This window comes from Solanum tuberosum, unplaced genomic scaffold, assembly GCF_000226075.1.
Source record: "Solanum tuberosum cultivar DM 1-3 516 R44 unplaced genomic scaffold, SolTub_3.0 scf00174, whole genome shotgun sequence".
Classification (NCBI taxonomy): Eukaryota; Viridiplantae; Streptophyta; class Magnoliopsida; order Solanales; family Solanaceae; genus Solanum; species Solanum tuberosum.
The window spans coordinates 583,458-600,606 of NW_006239103.1; positions in this window are offsets into that span (position 1 = coordinate 583,458).

The following is a 17,149-nucleotide window of genomic DNA, read 5'->3' on the forward strand; positions in this document are numbered from 1 at the left end:
TGTGGCATAACATAATCAAAACTAAGATCCATTTCTTTCGGAGACAAACAATCAAGACCCACTATGAATTGAAAGTTTTCTATGTAGCAGTTACTGTGATTGGAACTCGTGATAAATGAACAATACAAAATAATATTTGGGTTCAGGAGAATTTGTGGTGATGATATCTTGAGAAGAAGAGAGTAGATTAACTATTGTTGAAATGAAATTGTAAGGTGAAATTCTTGAATCAGAAAGGAGGAGACATAATTGAGTGATAAACATGGGAGGTGAGAATTAAGAGATAGTGGTTGATTTGGAGTGAAAGAGTTATTTAAGCAGATAATTAATCAATAATAGTTTTAAGGGATGTAGGTATCTAATTGTATTTTCAAATAATATATTAATATATGATATAAAATACTAAAAGTGATAATATATGTAATTGTTTAAAAGTAAAGATAATATTAGTATATATAGTAGTGATGTATGTCTAATAAGGTAGTTTATCCTTTTTTTAATACTATGTCTAAAAAAAGAAAACTTTGTGTATCTCAATTTATATGACACATTTTTCTTTTTTGTCTATCTAAAGAAGAATGAAAAATTCTTAGTTGACAAATATTTAATGACATTATCAATATTTTACCTATATTGTGTTCTACTAGTTTGGCAAAAAATCTACTAAAATGTACACTTTTTTAAGATTAGTTTTAAAATATTTCAAAGTCTTTTCATATTTCTTAAATTTCATATACATCTTAAAATAGAGGGAGTATTTTATTTCTATTAGAAAAATTATTTAATTTTAACATATTTTCCCTTATTAACTTGACTTATTAAACTCCAGTACTTGATATAAAATTAGTTCATACTTTTGCATTTAAGGTGGGGCCTAATGGTCAATAATGTAATTTGGATATTATTAGATAATTTCTTCTCATACATTCTAGTCTTTATAAATAGAGTTATCTGGTATGTATTTTTAGTGAAAAATAACAAGTATCTCATAAAAATGATATAGCAAGTCACAAATCATCAAAAAATATTTAATTTAGATACATATAATTATCAATCGTTCAATCCACAAAAAATTAAAAAAGGAAGAAAAAATAATTTAAACAATAACAATAACATACTTAGCATGAGCGACAAGTGAATTACAAAAAAAGTGAAATGTACACAAATTTTATCTCTATCTCATATGAGATAAAAACTTTGATGGATCGTAACTTCTCTAAATATAGGTTAGATAAAGATTTGAATAAATCATGTTTAATTATTTTACGTTAAGTATGTGGACTTTGTAAAAGTGATTATTTAGCTTTAAAACTATGTAAATTAAATTTATATAAGAATTTGTCATGAAGTGATTTGGTAAAACAACAAGAGAGATGACTTATGTAGGGCCCCATAAATGCATGGGGACAAATTATAATCTTGCATGAAAAATTCATGAATTTTATTCATATTTTGTCATTAATCAGAGTTGAAAATTTTGTCGTTATATTTATTTATTGAGAGAAAGAAATTAAACAAAACTTGTCGTCACCACATGACAAGTTGGATTTAGTTATTACTCCTCCGCTAATTTTTATTTATCCACTATAAAAGATCTGAAATATTTAAAATAATTTATTATATTTAATTTTTTTGATTATTAAATATTATTCTTTTTAATTGTTGGGAAAAATAATGTAATGAAATTATTTTTATTATTATATGTTAAGAAACGTGTCAAGTCGAACATGAACAGAATAATAAAAAATTAATGCTTTGAAATTAGTACACACGGGTGTTCTAACTTGTTAATTTTTGTTTCCTCAAGGACTTAAAAATAATTAATTGTAAAGTTACAGGAAGGTGAGTTGTAGTTTCTCAAGTTTACAAAAAGTGCAAGTTGGTCTCCTAATTGTTTTTAATTATTTTTATACTATATGAAGTTTGAGTGAGCCAAATCTGGTATGCTAAGTGTACTTTTATTCCAACTGAATTAATTATTGGTTTTATTGTATAGTTTATTTAACATCTTTTATGGACAAAACAACATAATTGGTCAGTCTTTCCAAATTGTATACTTTTGATTCGTAAAATATATATTAAATATGATTTTTTTATTATTATAGTATTAATTTGATTGTAGGGTTATCAACATTGAAATTAATGTTGGATTCTTAGAGGGATGTTAATTTTCAATAGGGAAGATTCATTCATAGATGGAAAAAATCTAGATTTTTGGTAGCGTTGTATAATTCAATTTTGATAGTAATATTTCATTTCAATTGAATAATGTAGGACAATGTAATTGGTCAAGGATTCGTAATTCATATCAGGAGAGGAGTATTTAGATTAGACCTCATTATGAATATCAAACATCAGACAAGATATGCTACATCATAATTCAAATCACGTTTGAAGGATTTTTTTTTTTAAACTTTTGTATTTTAATCTTCGGAAAAATGAATGTGTGTTTATATATTTCCTCATAGCTTATATATGTATTAGTTATGTGTATTTCTAAATTGCAAACCAAACACCATATTAATTTCGTATATGATTAACCTACGTCATAAACAACTAAGTGACTAACCAAACGTAGTATTACTTATACAAAATCTAACACATGTATAACTCACTCCCAAACTAGCTATCAAACGACCCTGATTAATTTAATGACAACTTTATCTCATGTTTTAGAAAAGAAATAAAAAATAAAATAAATTTTCATAATTAAATTAAATAAGACTAAATCCAAGAAAAGTTATGGTTGGATGAAACTTGTCTATTCAAACATAATCACAACTGTTTTGCTTTAGTTAGCCGCCTCTCTGTATAAGATTAAGACCTCTCTTTTGATTGGCCTCTTAATTAGCTAGTAGTCTGTTTGGACATAAATTTCCCAAATAATATTTGGAAAAAAACTTGGCAAATAGTGTTTGTCCTGTCCATACAATTTGCCATTATTTGACAAATATTTTTGGCAAATATCCCAAATTTCCAAATACTAGTTTTTTCTAATATTTGGGCCAAATCTCATTATTTGGGATCTTTTGAAAATTGAAATTTACCCCAAACTTTTATCTTTTACAAAAACACCTTCTATAATAGTTGTTTCTGTTGTATTACATAATTTTTCACGTGAACACCAAAGTAGTAATGAAATATTCAGTGAATATTAAATGATGATATGGTTGTTGATGAAAATGATGAACAATCGGCTCAGAGCAACAAAGTCATGTGCTTTGTCGATTTCACGATGTATGGAATGATGCTTGTTGCACTCACTCCAAACTACCACATTGCTCTAGTGTCATGGACACTATTTGTTATTGTTGCAACGAAGATTCAATTGACTTGTAATACAAACTTATGGTTAGTTTTGATAGTTTTTAAAAAACTTATGGGTATAAATTATATTTTTCTAAAAAAGTGAAATATATTTCCAAATACTATGGCCAAACACATGGTGAAATTTCACCAAAATTATCACCCAAATAATATTTGCCAAGAATATCTAGAAATCTATGGTCAAACGCTAGCATAGTCTTTACTTTTAACACAAATTAATGTATTTTTATGATAAACTTTTATCAAACAAAAAGATTCAATTCAACCATTCATTAATTTGGTAAACAGCTATATATATTCCTTCTTTTAATTTGGAAAATACTATAAAATTAATATATATTTTATGTATGTTATTAACTTAGAGTTTGTTTGAATTGGTTTATTTTTAGTATTTTTAAGTTAAAATAATTTTTGAGTATTTTTTCGTTTTTGACTAAAATTTAAAAAGTATTTTTAGATATTTACTTTTAAGCCAAAACAATAAAAATAAATCATAAATTAGAATTAATAATTTATATGCTTATTACTTATAAGTTATAAGCTATTAACATGATGTTGTATTGGTGTTTGTTTCTTTCTTTTTTTAAAATAAAATAATGTGTGACGGCCTGATAGTAATTTTGGTCTCTCAATTATCAGAAACTTTTAATCCTTGTGATGACTCATTAAATATCATTCATATTGATTTTAAGTTCACACTCCGCTCCCTAATTTGGAAAGGTCGTATATCAATGTTCTCAAGGTAGAAAGTTCTACTTTTCTTAGTCAGAATATGAGTTTGGGCTTCGATTCAAGCATCTGAATTGATCAATCGAATGGGAAAACACTTTCTTCTTTCGCTTTCTCTTCACTCCTACTCTTGTGGACACATTTTATATCTTCGATAACTTGAAAAATGAATATACTTAAAGATTATTATTTTTTATTTATTTTGTAAGTGGACAAAAAATCTTAATTCCTCCGTAAAATGTTTGCTATGTAGAGGGACCACAAACCCAAATTGCAAAATTAATACTGTTTGAAAATAACAATAGGTAGACTTTAGTGGCTACAAGCTGAAAATTACATACTTAAAATAATAGTACACGTGATGGTCTTATCAGAGTCAATCCACGTGCTTTGATCACTTCTATCGATAAACATCTTTTTGTATTATTTTTATTTTACTATATACTTTTTGGATTGTGTTTGGTGCACAATGTTTTTCAATTTGTTCATATTTTGATTGATCAAAATAATTAAGTGTTTTGAAATGAATAAAATGGTTTGTGTAAGGGAGAAGAGTCTAATATACCCCTCAACTTGGTCGTTTAGAGCTAATATACCCTTCATTATGAAAGTGGCTTATATATACCCTCTATTGTTAAACAAATGACTCATATATATATATTCATTCGTTATAAAAGGAGCTCACATATACCCTTCATCTAATGAAAGTGAAAAAATTAGTTATAGAAGTTAAAAATGGTATATTAGGAGTATGAAATATAAGTTATAGAAGTAATATTTCAATTTTATCTATTTTCAAGGTAGAGTTAGGTAGGTTCGAGTCTTCTTCGACGTAATATTACACTAAATATTTATATATTATTTCAATTATTTTTCACGTATATATAACAAATATAATTCTTTATATTTGAATCTCCTTACTGGAAATCTTAACTCCATCATTATCCACCCCCAAGGTGGCGAGGGCAGAAATTTCGCCAAGAAACTTTAAGTGAAGGGGGTGCACAATTTATTTATTTTTACTGATAAATGGGTGCATTCATATTTAAAATTTACATATCTTCTAACTAAATCATACGAAAACTCAAATTATAAAACTATCAATGATATAAATCAAAATTAACAGATAGAAAAAACAATGTTAGCTACTCCGTTGAATACACTCCCTCTACTCGTTGAATACCATTTCTTTTCTTCTTCTTTTTTTTTTTTTTTTTTTTAAAGAAGATTTTGTTAAAATGAAACAGGAAGAAATCGAACCAAGGACCTTAGGCTCTTAAATGAGCACACTTACAGCTGGACCACAAACTTTTATTGTGTTTAAGAGCGTTCATTTATTCATATATTCACATAATAAAAAATATTTTATCTATATACATGATCTAATTTTCCGGTGAAGGGTGTCAGGCTGACCACCCTTCACCGGCTGCAGCTCCGCCCCTTGACCCATATCCCTCCCGCCTGCTGTTGTCGAATCCCCACTCCCAACCTTATCCCATTTCTGTAGTGTTTTGTTAAATTACATAAAAGTATTGTTGAATAATTTTTTATTTAGCAAACACTAAAAAAAATAATAAGAAAGTCACTTGTTTGTCCATAAAATATTTACTAAAAAGTATTTTTCAAGAATTTATTCTTCGTAAAGGAAGGAGAAACAAGGGAGGAAATTACAAGATCGAAAAATCGATCCTCACCAACAAAATAAAAATAAAATAGTACTAACTGAGCTACTAAGATTTTTGTTGCCTTTAGCTTTTCCTCCTTTCTTATTTATGGCTAATTGAGGTTTAATCATATGAATATACATAATAAAAGTTGATTACTAAAATATTTTTTTCAGTCACGCGTATCTATCTCTAGATATATATACCCCACTGTGTTAGGGGTATTTAAGTAATTTAAAAATAAATCTTTAGGCCATATATAATATTTCACTTCCTCATACAAAAATTCAAATAATTATAATCTTTTACCCATAAGTTTGTGCAAGATTAATTACTTGTTTACTTGAAATTAAGCACATTTTTTATCTATTATGGTGCAATAAAATTATATTTCAATTTTATTTTTTTGAATTTAGACCGAAGAAGCAATGTCACTCTTCATCATATTGATTGTAATATTTTTACATCCATTTTCTAGACGATCGTGAAAAAAAAAGTTAAGATATTCAAAATACTTATATAGACTATTTATAAAATACCGTCTCAATTTCTTTTACTGCAATGCACTGCCCTTTTGTTTGCTTTGAAGACATAGTCATTGTTCTCTTCGTCTCAATTTATGTGATGTAATTTGATTTGATACGGAGTGAGTTTAAGAAAGAACAAAAAACTTATGAAACTTATGATATGAAATAATTTAAATAAGTAGTAAATGTTGCGTGACTATAAAACATTTCACTAAGGCTAAAATGAATTTTTAAAAGTTATATCATTACTAAATATAGAAATTTATCATTCTTTTTTATACTGATGAATTTTTTAAAAATAAATCATAAAAATTGAAACAGAGAAAGTAACATATTTACGTCTAATCCAGTCATGTAGTGGTAAATCATGTTTAATTTTGTCATCACTCTTAAAAAAGTATTTAGTTCAATATATTATATTGTATTTGTTCAGATTAATTGTGCTTTAAAATAAATATCGAGTACTGATAACTGTTACGTGGGAACAAAAAAATAAGAATCACATTTGTTGTCTAAATTTGGATGCTGCTTTATTTTATTTTTTTGTTAGTCAGCTTGAGTATATAATATAGAATAAGGTAAAAATAATATGAACAAAATTCAAAGGATACCATACATAAAACTATAAAGTAGAGTAAAAAGTAGTGTCTATTGAAAAACACAACAGTCAAATGACAACCAAATTAAGTTTAAAAAGACTAAAATGGGTCTGTATTTTTAGAAAACCAATCAACAGTCAATATTGGAAATTAATATATTTTAAGTAAATTTGAATCAAAAGTTAAATGATTACGAACCAAATTGAATAGGAATAAAAAAATAAATGGGCGGAAAGGTGTCTACATTCTTTTTATCACGTTTTATAATTCTACTACTTTTTTTATTTAATATGTGTACATGTATACGTTATTTTTGGAAAGAAAAAAAAGTATATCGTCAAGTTTAGGGGTGTTCATGGTTTGGATAAAAACCGATCCAAACCAAAAAATAAAACCAAATCGATAAAATAAAACCGATTTTATTTATGTTTGGTTTGGTTTGGTTTTAGCTTTTTGACAATCGATAGTATTTGGTTTGGTTATGGTTTTATTCGAAAAAAATCGAAGAAATAACCGAACCGAACTGATGAATTATATACATATAATTTATTTATATACATACTTAATATATTTTTTTATAAGCAATTTTAAAGATCTTATACATATATTCATTAAAAAAAAATTATAATTTACTTATTGAAAGCAAAAAATGTCCAAGATGAAACATTTATCTTATTGATTTCAGGTATATGAGTGTCTATGATAATTCTTTGTGGGACTGAAAATATTATTGTCTCTTCCTTCTAGGCCAATATAGTGAATTTTAAAGCTTTATTGATAGTAAATTTAGTGATCGAAAGTTCAGTAATTTAAGTCATTCTAACTATTTTTTGTTTTGAATGGATTGTTGTCACTTTTTTCACATTTTAAATGAATTGTTTTTTTATTTTCTGTATGGTTAATAACTGAATAACCGAACCAAACCAAACCAAAACCGATAATCACCAAACCGATAAATGCATATTATATTTGATTTGGTTTGGTTTTGATAATTTTAAAACCGATTAAGTTGGTTTGGTTTTAGTTTTGACCAATAACCGATTCAAACCAATCCGTGAACACCCCTAGTCAAGTTCATTTTAATTGTCGCACTTATTAAACATAGTCGGTTCAAATAATTATTATTTTGAAAAAATAAAATAAATTAATTAATAATTTTTTATTGTATTCAGTAAATATAGAGATTGATTAATATGATGAAAATAATAATAATATTCACATAAAAATCAAATAATAAATTTCAATAATTTAGTTAAATTATTTTTAAAAAATATGACAAGTAAAATAATTAAATAATAATAGTACAAATGAGAGAAAAAGCTTTGTTCACATTGGTCGACATGTTGTAATAATTTTTGGGTTTAATGGAAAAATTGTCAAATAAAGTTTATATTTGCAGCCAAAAAAAGATTCGTAAACAACTAAAGTTTGTCCCCCAAAAAAGAAAGAAATTAAATAAATAGATATGTTGACATAAGCTAATTAAATAAAAAAATTCATATTTCTGCCTCCAAAAATGGAATTAACCTGTAATGCACGAATTCAGATTTAGCTAAATACAAGTATAAATATTAGATATCGGTGGAAAATAAAAAATACAACAAAAAAAATTAGCATGATAAATATATAATATATTGAGCCTTATGTCATCACTCTACTATTTTCATATTCATCTTATCAAACCATTGACTATAAAACAAAAAGATATATCACTTAGAGGCATTTTGGTCTTTAAACATAGAGGTTATATTTGGTGATTTATTTGTAAATCTAGTCTATAAATGCAAAAGTTGAAATACTCAAAATATTTGCAACATTAGGCCTCATTGCTTGACTTAGCTATAATTTTTTTTATTAGTTACTCTTTCTCCAAGTTATATGTAAGAATTGACTTCTAAGAGTATTGTATTACTACTACCACGTGAGGTGGCTGGATCGATAGTTAGGAAGTAAGTTATTCATATATCGTGATCAATATAATAATAGTATGTTCAATGATATTTTAGTTGTTATGTATAAATTTCTGTATATTAATTAAATACGATGTTGATTATTAATTTACTATTTCGCATAACGAATACATATATGAATTGTAAGGAAATTTATGTATTATTTTACGCACGATAAAAGATGAAATAACTTAACTTTACATAATTAATTTCTATATTATCAATACTTATATATAGCTCTAACCAGCAACCGATCGATGTAACCATACCACTTGTTCTCTGTGTTTTTTATTACACAAATGTCTTGATTCTACTCTCCTTTTGTCATTTTATTGATTCACTAATGGCAACTAAGAAAAACAAATCCAATTGGATTCACTTAATGGCAACTAATCTTGAATGGTAATTGTGGATCAATCAATACATTAAAAAATGGTAATGTTGACAAGAAAAATAGACTTTGCATTTAATACAGCCATAAATATTAATATGAGGTAAAAAAATTATCTAAATTATATAAGAAGATAAATTGACATATCCACTATTGATAATATGAGGGTTTATATATGATGAATAAATAGTTGAAATTGACTCGATTCTAATATAATAATATAATATAATGAAACGGACTTAAAGTCTAACTCGACTTGATTCTGATGCGATAATAAAATAAAACAAAATTTAGGACTATTCATTTTCAAAAGTTAGCTTGTAAGGTGATGATTATCCAAAATATTATAAGAAGACAAAATGTCACATCTATCTACCACCGCATCTTTTGCAACACTCACAACTGAAGCGTGAACAACATTATATGGTGGCCCACATTGGATAATTAACAATTGGAATACCATAATAAGAAAATTGATCTTGAGATCAATTCAATCTTAAAAATTAGTTTAAGAGTCGATATTAGCCTTAAAACTAAATAAGAGGACAAAATTATAATTGTCACGTTATAGTCACCACCGACGTGGGATACTAACAACTCCTGCACACTCACAATCGGAGCATGAATAACATAACATGATGATCTACGTTGGGTAATTAAACAATTGGAATGAACTCGATCATTTTGATATCGTGATAAGAAAATTAGTTTAATCTCACAAATAAACTCTCAGACGTGAATCGATCAAAATTATATAAGAGGACAAAATTCCGCATCCACTACATGATGTGATATCATACTAACAAAAAGTAGCTATATGCAATGTTTTAAGGTGTATTTAAGATTGTGAAGTTTAAGACCTTAGTCCATGATAATGATACCGCTAACAGTGTTTAAAAGTGGCAAGATAAATCAAATTTTATAAAGTTGAAAAATAATTGGATGTCCACTATATATGCTCTTTAATTTATAATTTGAGTGAAGCACTTGAAATAAAAGAGGACCCAGCTGTTTTTTTTTATAAAAAAAATGTCTGCTATTCAATTCCATGAAGCCTCCTAAAATTCAATAATAATTGGTCAAAATCTAATTATATCCACATCAAAATAAAATAAAATAAAGATTCTTTTTTTGAGTAAATATAAGTTTCCAGCTGTATTGGGTATAATTTGATAATATCTCTCTTATTTGTCCAACTCAACTGTTGTATAATTCCCTTTCAATATTATCTTTTTTTTTAATAACACTAATAATAATTTTTTAGTCCACTAGTTTTTTCATCAGTGTCATGTTAATACTTGATAATCTTTCGACATTTTCATCTTAACAGTATATTGTGTTATATTGTATTATTTTGTTCAATGTTATGAATATATTGTATTATTTTCTAGCGTTATATTATACACCCACGATTTGAAGGATAAACTTACGAGAAAAATACGTTTAAGGGATGGAGTATGTTATAAAAAAGTACGATAAAAAGGAATTAATTATTAGATAATAAACTTGCCAAAATGTTGGTAATAATAACTACTCTTTAAAAAGTAATTATGTAATAATGACAAATCGAACATTATATAAAATGAGGCTTTTCGTCATGTAATAACAATAAATTTAACAAGCGATATAAATATTTAACCACCGATCAAACCAAGCCGTAAATCTCATTTCCTAATTCCTATACTTTATGACGTACCCTTATTTACTTATTTATATATGAATTTATTTATTTATTTATTATTCTCATTTCTTTACATTTTGTAGTTTTTTCTTTATTTATTTATTTATTTATTTTCTTATAGTTTATGACGTACCATTATTTATTTATTTATATATGTATTTATTTATTTATTATTCTCATTTCTTTACATTTTGTAGTTTTTTTCTTTATTTATTTCTTTTCTTACGTAGTGTTATAACCAGGTACGAAATTAGAAGAGTGATAGAACGTTCATCCGAACTTCCTTTAACGGAAAATCATAGACGATGAACTACGTTGGTGACTTCGCTACTAGTAGTTACAGCGATTACGTTTTTTTATTTTGTCCAACGAAATTTAAATAAAATAAAAATACTAAGAAAAGGTTGACCAATATTCCTAAATTTAGTGTAACAACAAAAAGTGTTGCACTTTTTGGTAAGGTTTGAATTAATTAGTCAAAGTCAACATTTTAGGCTGTTATTTTTATATAAAATATATATAGCACACGTGTGGGTAGCATACATACATCTTTTTTCAAATTTGTTAGTATTTTATTGATCGACATGCAGTATATTTCTTATAAAAAAATAAGGCGTATTCACATTGTATATTTTATTTTATTTTTTGGTAAATTACATAAATCTCATAGTTTTAATATGAAATTACAATCTATCCCTAATAAGTTTCTAATTGTATTAATCCCTTAAAAATTAAAAAAACTGGATACAATAATTGCAGCTCGGATACATTAAATACTATCTCGGATATATTAATATGTAGCTCAGATATATTAAAAACTAGCTCGGATATATAATATGTAGCTCGAATACATTAAATATTGGCTCAGATACATTAATATGTAACTCGGATAAATTAAAAACTAGCTCGGATACATTAATATGCAGCTCAGATACATTAAAGAAAAAAAGGATTTTGATGATTTTTAAAAGTAATAGGGGATAATGGAAATAAGTGAAACAAAAAGTGTGTATTTATGTAATTTGTCTCTTTTTTTTTTTAATCTTTTAAAAGAAAATGAAGTGCATGCATGTGATCCAATCATTTCATTAGTGGTCTTCACAACTATAATTAAACTATTTAAAAAATCGCATTAGTGTTCGTTAGTCACTTAATCTATATCGTAATCAGGATTTTACAATATGAGATATGATCCATGTATATCCATTGCTTTACATCTAGAGAGTTGTGAATATGCTCATGGTCCTTAAATGTTACGCTTCTGATCAAATAGTGTAATCGATGACAAAAGAATGTTTGAATTTGGGCGTGATGGGGTTGTTAATGAATAAAACGGAATCCCTCATTGAATCAAAACGGGATTACTTGACTCTTTATAAGTCGTGGACAATCCTAGCTCTTCTCTTTAACTTAACTTTTAGACTGTGAGTTAGAACTTAGTCCCCATGTCGAATTGACATTTGATCCAAAGAGACAATATTACTATTGGTAGGAAATATAATATGAGTCCAGAGCCTAAAGGGCAAAAAAAAATGATAAAAATTCCAGAAGGGCACATCAATTTTTTTTCTAACCAAAAGGGTAAAATCGCTACTGATGCAGCGATTTTGTTTGACGCCGTTAACAAATCAAAATAGCAGTGATTTTGTCCTATTTTTTTTTATTTTTTTTTCAGAAAATCGCTGCCTGTGTAGCGTTTTTGCGAAAAATAAAATAAAATTATAGAAATCGCTGCCTTCAGCGATTTTCGTTATTTTTTTATTATTATTTTCAAAATCATTGTTGTTGCAGCGTTATTCCTTTTTTTTTTAAAAACATCCCTGCCTTGGCAGCTTTTTGGTGGAATTTTTTTTCTTCTAAATTTCTGCCAACTAGTCAACATCAAAATGAATAAAAAAAAATAAAATCGAAAACACTGCCTTGGCAACGATTTTGGTGAAAATTCTTTTCTTTTAAAAACTTGGCAACGATTTTGGTGGAAACTTTTTTATTAAAAAAATCACTGCCAATTGGTGGAAATATTTTCTTAATTTTTTTTTTTAGTTCACTGACACTTCGCGAAATTCCCTTCTATTTTTTTTTAATTGTTCAACATGTGAATGTTTGAACAAATAAAAAAAATAAAATTAGAAGGGAATTTCGCTAAGTGTCAATTAACTAAAAAAAATAATTTAATACGATTTATTATAAAAAATATTGGCAGCGATATTTATAAAAAAAAATTAAGAAAAGATTTCCACCAATTGTCAGAGATTTTTAAATTTTTTGTTTTTTTAATAAAAAAGTTTCAAATTTTAACCAAAATCGTTGCCTGGCAGCGTTTTTTTTTAGTCATTTTGATGTTGACTAGTTGGCAAAAATTTCAGAAAAAAAAAATCAAAAATTTTTTTTTCCACCAAAAAACTGGCAAGGCAGTGATTTTTTGTTTTAAAAAAGGAATAACGTTGCAATAACAACGATTTTGAAAATTAAAAAAAAAAAGGAAAATCGCTGCCATGGCAGCGATTTTTATAAAAAAAAAAAATCGCAAAAACGCTGCACGGGCAGCGATTTTCTGGAAAAAAAAAAGTTAACGGCGTCAAATAAAATCGCTTCGTCAGTAGCGATTTTACCCTTTTGGTTAGTAAAAAATTTGATGTACCCTTTTGAAATTTTTGGCAATATTTTTTGCCCTTTAGGCTCCGTACTCAATATAAATATTACATTTGCGTCCAATCAACAAAAAACTTAGTGTAATTTCACAAATGGAGTTTGAGGAGGATAAAAATGTATACAACCTTACCCCTACCTTTATGGGGTAAAAAAATAATTTTTAATTGAGACAACCTTTCCTTTTTATTCGGATTTGGAACCAACAATGTAAATGATCGAGTTCTCTCATATATTACTATATATAATAAGTGGGAATAACCAAGCACCACACCTCAACATGTGTTCCAATAAGAATCACTACTAATATCCAATATATTTATAAGTGTATACATTACAATAATTAACAGCTTAATTATTTAAAACTTATATAAAAAATTTAATTGACTCTCTAAATTCTATTGGTACCACATAAAATGGATTATATGATAAACATATATTGTTTGAAATTGACGAAAAAGAAACTATAAATTACAATAATTAACAAAATAAATCTCTCGACTCCAACAAATCTATCAATTAATGCCACATAAATTGGGACATGGCAAATAACATATATTATTAAAAAATTAGGTTCAAAATGTACTATAAAATACAATAATTAACAACTTAATATATTAAAGAGACATATAAAAAATGGTTAATATTTGAAATTCTGCGTGTGCCACATAAATTAGAACAAACAGAGTAATAAATATTTTTTTCAAAATTATGTTAAAAAAAAGTACTACAAATCACAATAGCTAACAATTTAAAATATTTTTAAAATCATATAAAAATTTCAATAACTTCTCAAATTCCATAATATAACACTTAAATACTACATATTATATATTAATTATACTATACTATAAATGACTTAAATACTCCATATTATCTATTACAATAATTAACAATTATTTGACACTTTAAATTCTATCAATGCCATATAAATTAGGATAAAAAACCTAACATATAATATTTAAATATATTTAAAAATAATATAAGTAATACTATACATTACAATAATTAACAGCTTCATTATTTAAAACTTATATACAAAATTTAATTGACTCTCTAAATTCTATTGGTACCACATAAAATGGATTATATGATAAACATATATTGTTTGAAATTGACGAAAAAGAAACTATAAATTACAATAATTAACAAAATAAATCTCTCGACTCCAACAAATCTATCAATTAATGCCACATAAATTGGGACATGGCAAATAACATATATTATTAAAAAATTAGGTTCAAAATGTACTATAAAATACAATAATTAACAACTTAATATATTAAAGAGACATAAAAAAGGGTTAATATTTAAAATTCTGCATGTGCCACATAAATTAGAACAAATAGAGTAATAAATATTATTTTCAAAATTATGTTAAAAAAAGTACTACAAATCACAATAGCTAACAATTTAAAATATTTTTAAAATCATATAAAAATTTCAATAACTTCTCAAATTCCATAATATAACACTTAAATACTACATATTATATATTAATTATACTATACTATAAATGACTTAAATACTCCATATTATCTATTACAATAATTAACAATTATTTGACACTTTAAATTCTATCAATTCCGTATAAATTAAGATAAAAAAGGTAACATATAATATTTCAATATATTTAAAAATAATATAACTAATACTATACATTACAATAAGTAACACCTTAAATATTTAAAAGTTATATAAAAAATTTAATTGACTCTCTAAATTCTATTGGTACCACATAAAATGGATTATATGATAAACATATATTGTTTGAAATTGACGAAAAAGAAACAATAAATTACAATAATTAATAAAAAAAATAGTCGACTCCAAAAAATCTATCAATTAACAACATATATTGTTTGAAATTGACGAAAAAGAAACAATAAATTACAATAATTAATAAAAAAAATAGTCGACTCCAAAAAATCTATCAATTAACAACATATATTGTTTGAAATTGACGAAAAAGAAACAATAAATTACAATAATTAATAAAAAAAATAGTCGACTCCAAAAAATCTATCAATTAACAACATATATTGTTTGAAATTGACGAAAAAGAAACTATAAATTACAATAATTAACAAAATAAATCTCTCGACTCCAACAAATCTATCAATTAATGCCACATAAATTGGGACATGGCAAATAACATTTATTATTAAAAAAGTAGGTTCAAAATGTAGCATAAAATACAATAATTAACAACTTAATATATTAAAGAGACATATAAAAAAAGGTTAATATTTGAAATTCTGCATGTGCCACATAAATTAGAACAAAGAGAGTAATAAATATTTTTTCAAAATTATGTTAAAAAAAAGTACTACAAATCACAATAGCTAACAATTTAAAATATTTTTAAAATCATATAAAATTTTCAATAACTTCTCAAATTCCATAATATGACATAAATTTTATATATATATATATATATATATATTGTTGAAAAAAGGAGCAACCCTTGAATCCTAATAATACCTTTTAGATCCGTACAAACTTAGATTCAAAAACGAATAGTATAACCAATGAGTTATTAGACTTCTACATAATAAAATAAAATAAATGTCAACCTTCTCCATTTTTTCTTTATATGTGACCTAAAAATTTAACTATTCTAACAATGTATCTAACACTATATATCACCATCACATTTTTTCTAGTGGAGGTACGTGTGACCCCAATTAGTCTCAAATCATATCATGTCATCATTGATTAAGTTGCAAATGTTTCAAAACTATTGTGCTAGTGTTTTCTAACTTTTGGGAAAATAAAACGGTATGACATCAAAATTTTGTAGGACTCTACAAGATAAATTCTATTTCAGTTAGACATCTCGAGCATTCTCTAAATTCATAGAATATTAATAAAGAAATTTAATTCAAATTATCCTAATTCGAGAAATGCATCATTAACGGCCCTCGAATCACAGAGAAATATTAGGAGAGATGAATCAAGAAAGGAAATCATATTGTTTTATCAATAATATCTTGTTTCTTAAGATTTTATTTATAGTTGATTTATTTTCCATATATTTAAAATTTGTTACAAACAAAAATATCGAAAAAAGGTAGTATGATTTTCTCTATTTCAGCAGAAATATAAGACTTTGGGAACTCCAAATTTGAGACGCAATTACACAAAAATAAGGTAAAGTTTGTGGTCAAAATCAGTTAAGATTCAACTTCTAGCTAAGTTCAGCACAAATAAATAGGTGCTTAAAGAGTCTCATAATTATGTGATGGGAAATAATTAGATAAAATTAGGTCATTTCTCTTTGAATTAATTAAAGCAAAGAAACAATTGTCTTATCAAAATTAAACCCTTTCAAAGAAAATATGTATATAGGGTCTTTTATTTCTCAAACCACAAGTGGTTCATGAGGTGTCATTTAAGTTTTATTATAAGAGTTTAATTTCTAGCCAGTCGTATAGAACTTGCCTAGTGTAATTTATATTTTCAATATGGTTTGCAAGGTATTACATAGTTAGGAGTTTACTCAATGTGTACAAAGTGCTCATCACAGAGTGTTCACCCGAAGGCAGAGCTATGACAGAGATTTGTAACGGATATGGATTATATGGGTTCCAAAAAAAATATGTATAACTTAAATTTAACCATATATATATA